The sequence below is a fragment of the Chrysemys picta genome, chromosome 8, assembly GCF_011386835.1.
Source record: "Chrysemys picta bellii isolate R12L10 chromosome 8, ASM1138683v2, whole genome shotgun sequence".
In the NCBI taxonomy this organism is placed as follows: Eukaryota; Metazoa; Chordata; order Testudines; family Emydidae; genus Chrysemys; species Chrysemys picta.
Window position 1 is genome coordinate 92,771,518 of NC_088798.1, and position 16,000 is coordinate 92,787,517.

Consider the following 16,000-nt stretch of genomic DNA (forward strand, 5'->3'; position numbering starts at 1 on the left):
GGTCAGGGGATATTAATTTGATAAGGAGCCTGTTCATAGAATCATAGAATATCAGGGTTGGAAGGGACCTCAGGAGGTCATCTAGTCCAACCCCCTGCTCAAAGCAGGACCAATCCCCAGAGAGATTTTTGCCCCAGATCCCTAAGTGGCCCCCTCAAGGATTGAACTCACAACCCTGGGTTTAGTAGGCCAATGCTCAAACCACTGAGCTATCCCTCCCCCCAAAAAATAATTTATGGAGATATACCTATCTCATAGAACTGGAAGGAATCTTGCAAGGTCATCAAGTCCAGCCCCCTGCCTTCACTAGCAGGACAAAGTACTGATTTTTCCCCAGATCCCTAAGTGGCCCCCTCAAGGATTGAACTCACAACCCTGGGTTTAGCAGGCCAATGTTCAAACCACTTGAGCTATCCCTCCCCCCCAGAGACAGAGACCTGTTGCTTGAGGTCTCTGTAGTCTACTCCAGTATAATAATGAGTGAACTTCATTTCTATCTGATGGCAGTGTCGGAGAAAAACACAGTTCTCACTTTTTGTTTGGGTACAGCAAGTCAAGTTATTTTCTCTCTATCAATTGCATAGAGAGAGAGAGCTAAACAGGTCTCTCAACAGGTAAACAATTACAGCAAGCATTTATACCTTTTGTTACAGACAATAATGAGCAACAGCTGCATTTTGTTTATACATAGGTCATTCTGATATCTTGTTTTGCTCACTAATGTAGACTCTTAGTCTACAGTCCATATTATCTACACAAGGTCGCAACAACTTCTCACACAGTTCTTTCCCACTCGCCTCACACATTCCTCGCTTCTACAAATCTCGCGTTATTAGGGTTACAGTTAGCCTGACTCTTGCTAACGAACTGTCATGCATTGCATCCCCTTCCTTTCAGTTCTTTCTCTGCTTCCACAGCAGTTAGTGATCTGTAGCATGTGATCTTAGTTGGGTGGTCTTGGTGCAGTCCCTAAAGGCCAAGTTTCTGCAACACAAAACTCCATCACAGTCTGCATGCTTGCTAGCAATCTCAGAAGAGAGAACAGGGTCTGAATATCGGTGGAACTCCCACTGCATCCTTTGAGGGGATCCCTCCACTTTGGGTTGTGGTTCAGAGAACACAAGAACTGCATTTATCTGTGCTTTCCCTCTTCTGTGGAAAACAGAGTTCAGTCTCCAGGGCTCTCAGCCCAGCATTTTTTTTCAGGAGCACTAAAATAAAACCCCGTAAAAAAATGAATGAAAGTCTATTTCATATATATTGCGCCCATATATCCACCCACATTGATGGGAAAATAGACCCTTTACGATTAGTTAATCTCAAAGTCAAAGTTGCTACATGGCTGTGGTCAGCACATGCATTTTCTCCCCAGGCGTTTTGTTGTTGTTATGAAGCCATCTCTGAATAAGACCTATCATTTCATTCTTTTAACTTCAACAAAATCTATCGTAAAATCTCATATATAATAACACTTCCTTCTTGCAAAAGCATGCAAATTCCTTGGCTTCTGGGGACAGTTTCTTGGAGAATTTGTACTTTATTCCTCATACCATGCACAGTTCTGTATGCAACTTCAAGCATCTGCAGTTTAATGTGGAGAGAGAAAAATGGTGCTGTGGATAAAAATTGTTATGCTGCCAGCACTGGGGCTTTGTCTCTGGTGTCAGAGTATTTATTCCACAGCACAGAGATTTGTATTTTTTTTAGTCTCAAAAACATTATCATTTAAATGACAAACAGGGTAATTTGAACCGTTTGGCTTTTTAAAAATAATGAAGTGCTATAAAATGCATGTGGCAGAACTAATCAATTTCAAATGATCAGATCATTGTCAAACCACTGCAACAAAAATAATTGAAAAAAAGATTTCCCCATTTGCGCTTGTTACCTACATTGCTCTAAAACAGTTCAGTGTGCAGTATTTGCATGCTCAGCTGAGCTCAAAATGCAATCTTAGGTGGTCTCATTTCTTTAGGCCTAGTGCAGGGACAGGCAAACTTTTTGGCCTGAGGGCCACATTGGGTTTCTGAAATTGTATGGAGGGCCAGTTAGGGGAGGCTGTGCCTCCCCAAACAGCCAGGAGTGGCCTGGCCCCTGCCCCCTGCCCCCTATCCAACTCTCTTCCCCCCCCCCCCCGCTTCTTGCCCCCTGATGCCCCCCTGGGACTCCTGCCCCATCCAACCCCCCTATTTCCCTGATGCCCCCCTCCCGGACCCCTGTCCCATCCACCCCTCCCTGTCCCCTGACCATCCTCGGAACCCCTGCCCTGACTGCCCTCCCTGCCCCATCTCACCCCCCTCTCCTTCCTGACTGCTCCCCCCGGGGCCCCTGCCCCCATTCAACCCCCCTGTTCCCTGCCCTCTGACCATCCTGCCCCCTATCGACCGCCCCGCCCCTGACCACCACCCCGAACTCCCCTGCCCTCTATCCAACCCCCCCCCCCGACCCCTTACTGCGCTGCCTGGAGAACCGGTGGCTGGCGGCGCTACAGCCGCCGCCACCAAGAGCACCAGGACAAGCAGCCGTGCCACCTGGCTGGAGCCAGCCACGCCATCGCACAGCACAGAGCACCGGGTCAGGCCGGGCTCTGCAAGCGCCCCACCACGCAGAGCATTGTGCCGGTGGCACAGCGAGCTGAGGCTGCGGGGAAGGGACCGGGGGCCAGCCTCCTGGGCCAGGAGCTCAGGGGCCGGACAGGAGAGTCCCGCAGGCCGGATGTGGGCCGTAGTTTGCCCACCTCTGCCCTAGTGGGACAGTATCAGACTCGCACTGACACATACAGTCTCAAGGAGGACAGTCCATTATTCTGCTATTAACCCACTGCCAACCATCTGGATTGTGCTTTTGTCTTATGGAGTGCACTCTTTAGGATTTACTTACTTTTTGTTGCTCATTAAATACTGTTAGTTTATAAAGGAAAAAAAAGTCAGATTTTCTGGTGTGGCACAGCCACTTTGCAAAGAGATGTGGCTGGAGGAAAGGAGGCGTGGCGGCATTCCCCAGTGTCACTGATTCTTAGCTGCTTGTTTGTTTAGCTGTTACCTCAGGAATAAAGAGTGTTATTTACACTCTTTTGTAAATTGAAGCCACAAGGGTGGGATTCAGGTATCAGCAGGTAGAAGATGTTTGAGAATTCGACCAGGACACCACAATCCATACTTGTAGTTTGAGAGTTGAGTGATTCTGGTTGTTTCGTGTTTTTTAGCAGCTGAATTAATTTTGTAAAATAAAAATTGTAATATCTTCCTTCCAGTCTTAATCCTTTGTTGAACCAAGAGTAGACCATAGAAGCAGCATGTAGGGGTTAGTTAGATCTCTGGCCGTTTGACTCTTCAGGTTGCTGAAAAGAAAAAAGGAGGTTATTTTGCCTCTTTGCTCACCCCTTTCCTTCCTCCCCCCTCATTTGCCCAGGTCATGAGCTGGATTCTTTCTTCTCCAATGCAAACTCATTATCCATCCATTTTAATATTTGTAAATTCGGCTTGAAGCACTGATGACCAGAACTGACCTTCCAGAATATTTTCCTCTTCATCTGTTTTTCCACAGCAATTACACTGTCGGTATCTATGTCTAGGCATACTGTAAAAACAGTGTGCCAGGGAGAATTATCAAATGGAATTAGATTGCTGTGAATTTGTGTTTGATAACACAACTATGCCTTTGCATAATTCTCCCTGATTATCAGAAGAGAGAAACACTATAAATCTGGTGGATGGGTTTAAAATGACATTGGCTCTTCTGGGATGGGAAAATATATGAGTGAGATCATTTGAAAGAATCATGCCCTTTAGGGGAATGAAATTCTAAGCAGTCCATAAAGCTGAGATTGAGAATTCCAGATCTTTACCCTCAAATAATAAAAATGCTCTATTTTCTAGCCCAGGTAGCTGTAAACTTCTCACATTTCATAACTTGAAGAAACATACAGTAAAAATAATCTATAACTATAATAATTAAAGAAGAACTCGGAGCTAAAAAAAATATTATGCTAGCGTGCACAGGAAATGAGAAATCCTGAATGGTTTGAAATATTTTTGTTTTGTTTTAATAATACTTGCTATGAATGTAACCTCTGTTAGGTAGGGTAGTTTGCAAACTGATCCTGATCACCATGAGTGTGATTTTTTTTTTATTCATAAGTATTTTCTGAGTAGTTGTGACAAATACATTTTGGCCTGTGAGGTGTTTGTCTTTATTGTGTGATTGGTCCCTTAAGTCACATGGTACTGCTGCTGTTCTCTGATTGGATGACTGACTTTTTTTTAAACCAGGGAAAAACTAATATGGCACTTTTTGGTAGAAATTTTGGAATGAATGAATGTTCCCACACTAAGATTCACGACATTTTTGGCATTCGCAAACAGTTTCACAAATACCTGGCAGTTGCCAAAAATCACATGACCCCATGAATGACAGCAAACCAAACTTGATGCTTTTATTCATGAATCAGGATGTTTTTTACTTTCTGGCCAGCTCCTGTTAAGGCCGTGAGAACTTCAGGCCTGCGTGATGCAGTGTCGCCAGGGACAAAACAGGAGACGTGGGGAAATAGGGACTGTGTCCAAGTGGAACAGACCATTGAGCAGGAGAATTCTTTAGGCACAGGGGGGAACGCATTGAGCAGAAAAAGTGTATGTGGGGTGACATTGATTAAGAGCAGTGTTTATGGGCCAAATCCTGTTAACTGTCTTCAGGGAGACTGCTTGTGTAAATAACATGAGCGGGGTTTTACCCTATATGTGGGATGAAGGCAGATGCTGAGAGTAGAAATATCCAGCGGATGTAAATAAGGCTTCGATAGTGCATAAAGTCAAAGCAGCAGCAGCAGCAACAAAGGGAAAGGAAACATGAGGGTCAAAGAACAGTGAACCAAAGGGGAAGAAACCTTTGAAAATGCGTGAGGGTGAGCAGCTCTTAGTGAAAGCTTCTCTTCAAGGCACCTCAGGAGCTCGGCTGGCATGTGAGAGGCCTTGGAGCACTGTATGGGGTGAGGGAAGGGAAGTGTAGTGCCCAAGCAGTAATTGCTTAAGGCATTCTGCCTGGGGAAGACAGATGGTAACTATGACACACTTTAATGTGGAGTAGCTTGAGCTCCCCCAGTGCTGGAGAGAGGAAGGGAGGCACAAGGGAGTGGTGCCAGGAGCGGGCCCTAACTGCCCATTCCTCCTCTGTTTGACGTATTGGGCACCTTTAACTGCACCAGTCTGGCTGCCCCCTTATGTCAGAGGCCCTGATCCTTCATTCATGGAAATCAATGGCAGTGCTCCCATTGGCTTCCATAATGCAGGATCGTTCCCAGAGAGCACAAACACAAGCATGATGCTGGCTCCCTTCAGCAGGTGTGTGCAGTGTGGAAAGGGCTCTCTCGCCCAACCATTGTGCACCTGCCTGAGAGCACCAGCAGTCTAGCTCTGGGGCTGGCGTGGAAGTTTAGAGCTACAGAAAATAACCTCAGGGTATGAAGGATGCTCAGTGGTAAAGGTCCTGTCCAGAGCATGGCCGGCACTCTGCTAACTGCATTAAACCTCACTCACTAGAAGCATTCACTCAGGTGGAGCCATCAGGATAGTGGTGTCGGTGGTACCTTGCCCAAAGGGAGAGGGGATAGTAGCTTCATTCTGTATGAAACATTTTTCCAAGCACAGTTCCAGTTCTGTTCCCTGCTGGGGTTTATGTTTCTGTGTAGGTGTAATACAGCGATGACATAAAGAAAATAATCCTTTTCACTCTGTTCAGAGAGCACCCCAGAGAACCCAGACTAAAAGCAAGAGTGGGAGCTTTCGGAGCCTGCATAGGGCATGCGAGCAGTGTGCCAATCTGCCTACCTAGCCTTTCTACCGCACACCCATCCTCCTCCCCACCACCCACAGCATATTATACTGTTGCTGCGATGGAGTATTAGGCTGTATCGCAGGAGGCTGGATCTTAGCAAACAATGAAATATTGCTTTATTTTTTCTTTTGATTCCATTAGCTGTGGGTGTGCTCTGAATACCTGCCTGCGTGCTGGTGCCGGAGCGATTTGGTGTGCCAGGAGTCTTCTCTATAGTGAAATGGTAATTGAAAAGCTCAACAGGACTCCTGCTGGCAGGTCTGTCAAGAAGCGCTAAGCACATTCATTAAAGCAAACATACTCCCTCTTCTGCTCGGCGGCATCGGCTTTACCATCTTTATTGTGTGCACCGCTACTGTGGCTACCGTCTGATAGAGAGTAAAGAGCATATCAAAAGACTCTCGTCTATCATCCAGGCTCAGGTGGCCAGTTTGAAATGAGAACAAGTTCTATTAAAATTTATCTAAATCTGAATTTCTTCCAGCCCCTATCCATAAGCGGAAGACTAATGCATCTTCAGAGCATGAAGTAAATTTAATTCACCTAGCACCCAGGTGAGGTGGGTAGGAATCATTATCCCCATTTTATAGATGGGGAAACCGAGGCAGAGAGATGCATTGACTTGGCCAAGAGCACAGAGTGAGTCAGTGGCAGAGCCAGGAATGGAAATTTAGATTTCCTGGCTCCTTTATTTTAAACATAATATGAAAGATTAAATGTTAGGAAATTGGTACCTTATGTCTGAGTATTTGATAACATGTTGTAAATTGAGAGGCAGGTACTGATATCCTGGCTTCACCCTCTTTCTCCTATTTCTTTTTTTGTTTTTGTTTTACCCATTTTGTATGTTGGCAGAGGGATTTGTCTCTTCTATTTAATGATGAGAGCTCACCCATGCTCCATTGGGAGACCATGTGACATCAAAAATGTTGGAAACTGGCCCTGGACGCTTTGCTCACTGCCTTGTTCTGGTCTGCTCACTGCTTGGCACCCAGTCGGGCCTTTGGTTTGCCAGCTCTTCAGAGAAGAGATTTTTGTCCTTTTTGTGCATTCTCAGGTTGCTGTGAACAGTTTTGCACTCCATACTCCGCTCCTGATTCTGCCAGGGGCTGAGCAGCCTCCGCTCCAGCATCCAGCTCCTCAGAGGACTGGGCCCTCAATCCGCACTCCCATCAATTTCTTGCTAAAGCACCACACCTCAAAAGAATGGGCCCAGTAAGGCCACTTTCAGTTCATGGAGTTTGCAGTGGCCTGTATGATTGAGTTTCACTGTAGCTGTTCCCTTAGCAGAATTCCTAAGCCTGCTGAACATCTCACCGCTCCCATAGCGTGACCCATGTCCTCCTGGGACAGCCCAGCATAGTTTAATTCAGCGCAGGATCTCTGCTCCCTGACAAACCTAAGAATATTTGATGTGTTAGGATGTCTCTGTCCTTGCGTTTGATTACATGAAAAAATCCAAAGTAATAAATGACAGAAGAAATAGCATTAGTGTAAATGTAATGTTTAGAGGGGATGGAAATGTCTAGGGAAAACAGATGAAACCAGCAGAATTATAGGCAACATGGACTGGTAATTAGATAGCAAGTTTATCTTCACACGGAAAGGTGTCTTTTCTCACTTCACGAGAAAGGCTCAATAAGACAAAGTCATAGAGAGCGTGAAATTGTAAGTCTGCCATGAAAATAGTCTTTGATGCGTATTCTGTCTGCAAAATATGAATCCCCAGGCTGCTTCGGCCCATTATTTCTGCTGCTGACAGCACAGAATGTGCCTTTTGGAATTACAAAATAAAAATCAAGGACCAAATGCACAGAGGTGTGCCGTTGATGGAGTATGGTCAGCACCTCTCAGGGTTTGGCTCCAAAGAACTAGTGCTGCCATCTGACTAGATATTTTTTTTGTTTTAAATAAAAGGTTAGGTTTAGCGTGCATTACAAAAGGGAACTTCAGTGTTGCTAATTTCACGGGGCCAGATTTTGCCCTCACTTGCAGGCTAGGTTCCTGTTGCAGTCATGGGCTAAATTCTGCTCTTGGTAACACAGGTGTAATTCTGGAGTAAACCCACTAAAATTCATAGGCTTACTTTTCATTTTCACATGGTGACTAGCAGCATATACTGGCTGAGTGGGAGCTGCCCTCACATATCCAAGTTAATCCAGTGTAATTATTAAACAAAATAATGGTTTCAGATCTGACTCATTTTCAGTATCATAGATTACTTCACAGGTAAGCACTATTATACATACAAAGTTGACTGCAGTAGATGTCACTAAGAAGTGAACATTACTGTTATTACTCAGTGCTGTCAGAGATGCTGCATTATTTCCTTGCAGTTATTACCTGTTTTAAGTGTATTACCTCAGCTCAGATGAGGAGGTTTGGTAGCCATTGGCCAGATGGCTACCTAAATGAAGTGGCTATATTGTGTATTAATTTTTTTAAATGGCTACCATGGTGAACCAGATTATGCTCAGTTATTGGTGTAAATCCAGTTACCCCATTGCATTACAAGATTTTCCATGAAGTTAATCTAGGTTGACGCTGGTATCACTGAGAGCAGAATCTCACCTTCTGCCAACATAAATAAATAACCCAAATATTTAGAAGTCTGTCACTTTTAAAATCAGAGAGACAAGGTGGGTGAGTAAATAGATTTTATGAGACCAACTTCGGTTGGTGAGAGAGACAAGTTTTCGAGCCACACAGAGCTTGTCTTCATGTCTGGGAAAGGTTTTAAAATCACCCGTCTACCAATGTGATCAGCATACCCCATAATTTATACCGGTTCAGCAAACTTCACCAAGGAACAGTCACATTTTTCATGAAGATTTGTGAATTTAGTAAAAAGCAGAAGAGTTGCATGTTCCAGTGGATGAGTGTTGTTTGTATTACCGCTGCACTTAGAAATCCCAACCAAGATTGGGACCCCCTTGTGCTACACACCGTACAAATGCATAGTAAGCTTATACTCTAGTCTAAATGTACAACCAATGGGTAGGAAGGGAAACGGAAGCACAGAGAGGTGAAGTGACTTGCCCATGGTCACACAGCAGGACAGTGACAGAGCTGGGACTAGAATGCAGATGTCCTGACTCCCAGTTCAGTGTCCTAAGTACTAGACCACCCTGTCTTCTCTTGAGACTACAGCCTGAAGCCAATCAGAAACTGTCACACATTCACGACTGTTTCCAGGGAGGCAATGGCTTCTTTGTCAGCAAGGGCCGTCTTTCATTCCATAGAAAATAGCAAAAGAATGGAAGTGAAATATCAAACCATTTCACTTCTCACAAATGTGACAGATCCGCTCTTTTATTTATTTATTTATATAATGGTGCCGTTTCCTTTGTGATTTCTCTTGTAGTGTGATTTATTCCTTTATACAGTAACTCCTCACTTAAAGTCATCCCGGTTAACGTTGTTTCGTTGCTGATCAATTAGGGAACATGCTCGTTTAAAGTTGCACAATGCTCCCTTATAATGTCGTTTGGCAGCCGCCTGCTTTGTCCACTGCTTGGAGGAAGAGCAGCCCGTTGGAGCTAACTGGTGGGGGCTTGGAACCAGGGTGGACCAGCAGCCCCTCTATCAGCTCGCCGCTCCCCTAAGTTCCCTGTGCTGCAGCCACCCAGCAGGCTATCAATTGCCGGCAGTTCAGTTGTCCCTCCCCCCACTGCCATGTGCTGCTCCTGCCTTCTGCCTTAGAGCTGCTCTCTGGAGCCTCCTGCTTGCTGTGCAGGGGAGGTGGGGGGGGGCTAATGTCAGGGTGTCCCCCTGCCCCCTGCTTACCCCATTTCCATGGGGAGGGGGACACACGACAGGGCTCAGCTCGGAGGGAGCTTGCTGGCAGGAGCTGCTGTCTCAACTTGCTGAGTTGTTTATAAAGGCAGTGTACTTATAGTGGGGTCAGCATACTTAAAGGGGCAATTCACATGACTCTCTCTCACACACACTGTGTGTTTCTGTCTGCCATGCTGTCTCCCCTCCCTTCATTCATTCATGCTGCTTTGTAGAGTGTGAGGTTATATTAACAACAATGTGTTAACCCTTGAGGGCTCAGCCGATTGCTAGTTCATCATTTAGCAGCAAGGCATTCCCTGGGAAATATCCCACCCTTTTCCATCCTCTGACTTGTATTTTTCTACAATAAGGCCCAAGTTTTTGTTCGCTTAAAATACGTGAGATGGACCAGGCAATTCATTGTTCGTGACTTAGCCCACCAGATTGCTTACACAAAGCACATGAGCCAGGCAGTTTTTAGGTCTCCTGCAGTTTTGTAAATTTGCCACAATGACTGGAAGGCCTTTTGCAAACCACTGAGTTTTTCAAACACCCACATAGCGTTAAAATGGATTGGCCAGAGGCAAGCCACCAGCCCACCATTGCCATTTTGGATTTGCTCCCATAAGGGAACTAGTGCTCCTCCTCATTGTTTTAAAGATTCTAAATAATTGATTTCCATTTCAGAGGCAGATCTGAGCCCATGAGCATCACTGTGTTCACATAGGACTTCCCAATTAAAGAAAAGTGTTGCCCAGCATCAAATGCATTTAAGAAACAAGGCAAACTACCCTGGCTAGTGGGTACTGAAATTACTTTATGGGGAGATAGAGCAAGGCATGGGGAATCCTAGAATCCTAGAACTGGAAGGGACCTCAAGAGAACATCTAGTCCAGTCCCCTGCACTCAGTGATAGAGATTCCACAGCCTCACTAGGCAATTATTCCAGTGCTTAACCACCCTGACAGTTCAGAAGTTTTTCCTAATGTCCAACCGAAACCTCCCTTGCTGTAATTTAAGCCCATGGCTTCTTATCCTATCCTCAGAGGTTAACGAGAACAATTTTTCTCCCTCCTCCTTGTAACAACCTTTTATGTACTTGAAAACTGTTATCATGTCCCCTAGTCTTCTCTTTTCCAGTTTAAACAAATCCAATTTTTTCAATCTTCCCTCCTAGGTCATGTTTTCTAGAACTTTAGTCATTTTTGATGCTCTTCTCCAGACTTTCTCCAATTTGTCCACATCTTTCCTGAAAAGTGGCACCCAGAACTGGACACAATACTCCAGCTGAGGCCTAACCAGAGCAGAGTAAAGCAGAAGAATTACTTCTCGTGTCTTGCTTACAACACTCCTGCTAAAACATCCCAGCATGATGTTTGCTTTTTTTGCAATAGTGTTACACTGTTGACTCATATTTAGTAGACTGTGACCCCCAGATCCCTTTCCTCAGTACTCCTTCCTAGGCAGTCATTTCCGATTTTGTATGTGTGCAACTGATTGTTCCTTCCCAAGTGGAGTACTTTGCATTTGTCCTTATTGAATTTCATCCTATTTACTTCAGACCATTTCTCTAGTTTATCTTGATCATTTTGAATCTTAATCCTATCCTCCAAAGCACTTACAACCCACAGTTCTTTACCTTCCCAGGGTTTCAGGCAGGCTGTCATCTCTCATCACCCCACAGGTCTCTTCCTCTCCACTGAGCTGCTCTCTCCTCTTTTTGAGTCCACCCCTTCACCTGGCCACCCCCGTCCCAGGTGCAGTCAGTGGGGTTACTCGCTCTTTCAGGGTCCCAGAACTCTTTTTGTGCCAGTGCAGAGTTCACACCCTTATTCATTCTAACCCCAAAATCCCTGTGTTCCACATAATTTGGATATGTGCTCATTTTTATGGTTAAGATAAAGAATTCTGTTATGGAAGTTACAGAAAGAGAGATGTTTACCCTGGAAAAAGAAATCCTGCAGCATTTTAAGTTTCTTCCATGGATAAATGTTTGGTGCCTCTCCTCCTGGGCCTTTGTCACAGTATTGTCAATCACACCTGTTCTCTGATCATGTGATTGACTTAAGAATTCTGAGATATTTCATGCCAACACGTAGGCATTTTGGTTTTTGAACTTTCATGTATTCATGTGACTCCTGAAACTGGAGATTTAAGATGATGATGACCAATTATTGACTCAAAATTTGGCAACGCTGCAGGGGAGGAGAGTGAGAGATACGAAGTTACTCATGGAAGCGATTCCAGTCGCGCTATGTCCACCCTCACAAAAGATAGAAAAAACAATGCCTTTCTCCAAGAGTGGAGTAGAATGTGCACGTCATTATACCACCTACGCAAAACAGGAGAAACCTGATGAGAACGAAGGAAGGAACTAACAAAACAATGACAATTACGCTGATCGGATTAACTCTGCTGTGATCTTTTTGATAGTAGACTGAATCTGGAAGAAAGAAATGCAATTCTGATGTGTGAGAAGGGGCCAAGGCAGGCTGTCTCCCTTGCTTTTTGAACCATATCCGCCACTGAACCATGGAGAAAACGAATTTTACAGCTCAAGAGAGGATTAGTGCTTCATTAACTCAGGAAAGGAGAAGCCTTCTTTAGACAAGGAGAAAAAGATTGAATGTGGTGCGGGTATCAAATGAGTCTGATCAGCTCCGTGTGCTGGGGGGGTCCTTTCTCTAAAATCCAAAAGGAAAATTAAGACATATTTTTTTTAAATGAAAAAGGACTGGCGTTCTCCCTTCTAAAAACAGAAAGTAATTTAATTTGTTACTGGTTTATTTTATGTGACAGCCTTTGTATGTACTTGATTCGGTTTGTTACACTGAATTACCCTTTAATAATGGGTATATATAATACCAGATATTGCCCTTCGGGTTAGTTCAGTAATTGAATAAGGAATGCATTTAGGAGTTTTCTATATTGTTCAAGATTGTCATGATAATACTAGTAGGAGTTAGGCTCTTCTTAAACCAACCAACAGGAAGGCTGTATGCTTAAAAAAACAAAAGTTTTAATTGCTACCAAGTGACCTGTCATTTTATTAGCGAGTTTCATTTAACACTTGCTAAGTGCTGCAATTCTGAGCAAATTCATTGCCTCATGCATTAATTTCTGGTAACTCTGATGCTCTTTTTCAATGTGTGATGCAGCGTAGCAGACCTTTGTAGAATGCAGAGTAGTTTGCAGTGGTGTTAAGTTAGACCATCATTTTTCTCCATTTGTTGTATGTTAAGCAGAATTGTAATGAGGAGGTCTGTTAGACTGTAGAGTAGTCTCCCAAGGGGACTGTTGGAAGCTGTATTGCTTGAAACCTTTGAAACCTTGACTAGACAGCGTATTAGAAAATATATAGCTGAGAACAAACCTGCATCAGCCCTGGGGTGGACTAGACAGAAGATCTTTTCCATCTGTGATTCTTTGGTTAGTGGTTTGCTATTATTTTTCCTAGGACTCCCCAAATCAAATGACTTCGATTCTGCACCTGCTTCCTCGCTAAAACAAACAGCCCACTTCCACTTTTGAAAAATCCAAGAATCCCTTTTCTTTGCTTTATCTCCATTGATAACAAAGGGCATACAGACTTTATTTTCAAATAAATATTTGAACACAAATGATGATGGAAAGAGAAAATTCACCATTTCATTGTGCAAAATGTCTTCGGATGCAAATTCCAAGTCTAGGGGTTGCAGTACTGACATTCTGAGCATTCCAATTGAGAAGATAGGACAGTTTGCTGTTGATACATGCACACTTGCACGTATTTCTTTTCTTTGTCATTTGTGCAAAATATGTAAATGTTCATAAGCTATAATGAATGCTTGTGTTGCTCTTCTGAGGAGGCTCTCTCTCTCACTGCCTTCTAAGTACCACCATCTAGAGCACTGATGTCAAACCAGTGGCCCTTAAGGACAGTGTATTAAGAAGAAAATGTGGATTTGATTCTAAATTGAAAGCCCATTCCCACATCCATGCCCTGTGTGATATTTTTAGCTGAAGTACTTGAATCAGCTCTGTTGCTATGAAGAAGCAGTATAGCCATTACCTCCCAGTGCTGCTTCTGGTACCCCAAGAACACCACTTCCTTTGCTTGCGTGCTGCATTGCAGAGGAGGGAGGAGAGCGTAGATCTGGTAGCTCCATTCTCGGGTTGTGGGAACCCCAAGGAGAGCAGAATAGCACTGCAGCTGTGTCTGCGCCTAAAGGAGCGGTATGCAAAGGGTGGCTCCCTTCCCCCAAATGTATTAACCTAGAGTAGCCCAGGAGAGTATAAAAGGAGAGGTTGAGAACCAACAACCAGTTACAATTCCCTGATTCTCTGCATCATCCCAGAGTAGAATAGCCTGGGGGCCATTATAACATGTGCCAGCTGGCAACAGTCCCATATGGCCCATATTCCATTTGGGGATAGCAGGAGTGCAATAAACTCCAGCCATTTCCCTCCCACAGTTGACATACTACCTATGCCAGTAGCTGTGGGGACGGAAGCTATGCAGCCTCATTGTCCACTGGGAACTCCCCTATGCCAGCTAAAGCCCTGGCTCAGTGAGCCAAAAACTATGGGCGAAATTTTCAATGGCAGACACAACTAAGTACCCTGAAATATGCACGTGTACCATCTTTGCCTCCAGAAACTAGACATGGCCAGGGAGAACGTGTTTGGATCCAGCTCCAGATTAGGACCAGGCTGGGAAGTAGGTTTGAGATCGAATCAAGGTTAGGTTCAGTTTCAGATCATTCAGCTCACGAAGCCTGCCAGCTGTTCTCCATCAACATCCTGAATGGGGTTTAGCTCTTTCTGCAAACCAAAATCTTATGGGTGGGCTCGAGTTCAGGGAGCCAAATCCTACACCAGATTTGGAAGAGGATCAGATTCAAGTGCTGGCTCACCTCAACCAGAAGCCTACAATTGCACCTACAAGCCAAGTAACTGTGTTCGAATGACATGTGCATGGGCAGTTACACCTTTGCCTGTTCAGATGCAGATTCTTGCAGTTGTAACAGCTGAAAAAACTGCCTTCGTCCTGTCTGTCAGACCGTGTATCCCTTACACAAAATGTAATAGTCACTACGGTACATCAAGACCTTAACAACAGCCTGCTGAAGGTCTACAGTACATAGTTAGGTCGACATGAGGCAGCTTACGTTGACCTAATTATGTTAGTCAACCTTACTCCTGAAGATGTAAGTGCCCTACCACACTGACAACGTATCTCCACCTCCACGAGAGGCGTAGGGCTTGTGTTGGTGTAGTTGAGGCGATGCAGTGTCTGTGTAGACACTATTACTTGCATCAGTTGTTAGCGCTCTTGTCAATTTCACGGCTCCAGCAGAGACGTGAAATTGACAAGAAAGCCAGGCAGCTAGAGCCCAGCTTCCCCCTCTGCCCCTGGAGAGCTGTGCAGCTGGACTCCTGGCTGGGAGTCGGGGCAAGGAGCCTGGGCGGCTGGACCCTGCTCCTGGTTGGGAGCCAGGGCAAGGAGCCCAGATGGCTGGAACCCGCTCCCCAGCGTCAAGAAGCCCCAGGCTGCTTTCCCCCCACTCCCAGCAGGAAATAGGGAGGCGAGAAGCCCTGGGCGGGTCTCCCTCTCCCCCCCTCTGCCCCTGCTCCCACTGGGGAATGGGGAGCTGAGGGGTGGGGAGCAGCTTCCCAGGAGCCTGTGAGGCAGCCAGGCTCCCAGCAGGGAGCTACCAGCAGAGCTGAGAGAACAGGCTCTCAGCTCCCCACACTGCCCCTCTTAGGTCAGTGGAAGCGCTCCTGATGAGGACACGCATCACCAACCCAAGGAGGGTAGTGTGGACGTGTACCACCACAGTAAGTACTGCAGTGGCTGTAATATAGGTCGACTTACGGGGTTTTTTAGTGTAGACATACCCTGAGTAAAAACTGAATTTGGTTCTGTACTAGAAAACTGAGATGTTCATTACCTGAGGATACTGTTAACTTCACTCTCGGGGTGCAAGAAAACTGATTTCTTTGCAAAAAGCTGCAATATAAAATAGACCTATACCTACCAACGCTGGTATTGCAGTGATTACTGCAGGCTTGGGGATAGGAACACGTGTGTGGCTTGGGCGGGTGGCATGACAGTCGAGACGTGGCTGTACTGCATATCAGTGTTGTGTTGAGTGAAATCTTATGCCAAAGCCTTTTATTTATTTATTTACTTTTGTTTCCAGAGTCTGGTGTAACAGTTGAACTCTGTACCTTTGCAAACCATCATGATTCTGACAGTCTGAATGACAGCCTGCTTCCTGCAGTCTCTGGGCAAAATGCTAGACTATGTCCCCAGATGGCTGAGCAAAGTCCTTCAACAGCAAATGATGCATCATTGAATATGTCAGGCTGAATTAGAAAGCAGGCTCATCACATTAAGCTCAGGCTC

The 16,000-nt window shown here is 45.0% G+C and overlaps 1 protein-coding gene across 5 annotated transcripts in view; it reads left to right on the forward strand.

The window, feature by feature from the left end:
* PPP2R2B (protein phosphatase 2 regulatory subunit Bbeta) overlaps nt 1–16,000 on the forward strand; it is a 243,761-nt gene that overhangs the window by 198,175 nt on the left and 29,586 nt on the right. The window lies entirely within an intron of this gene.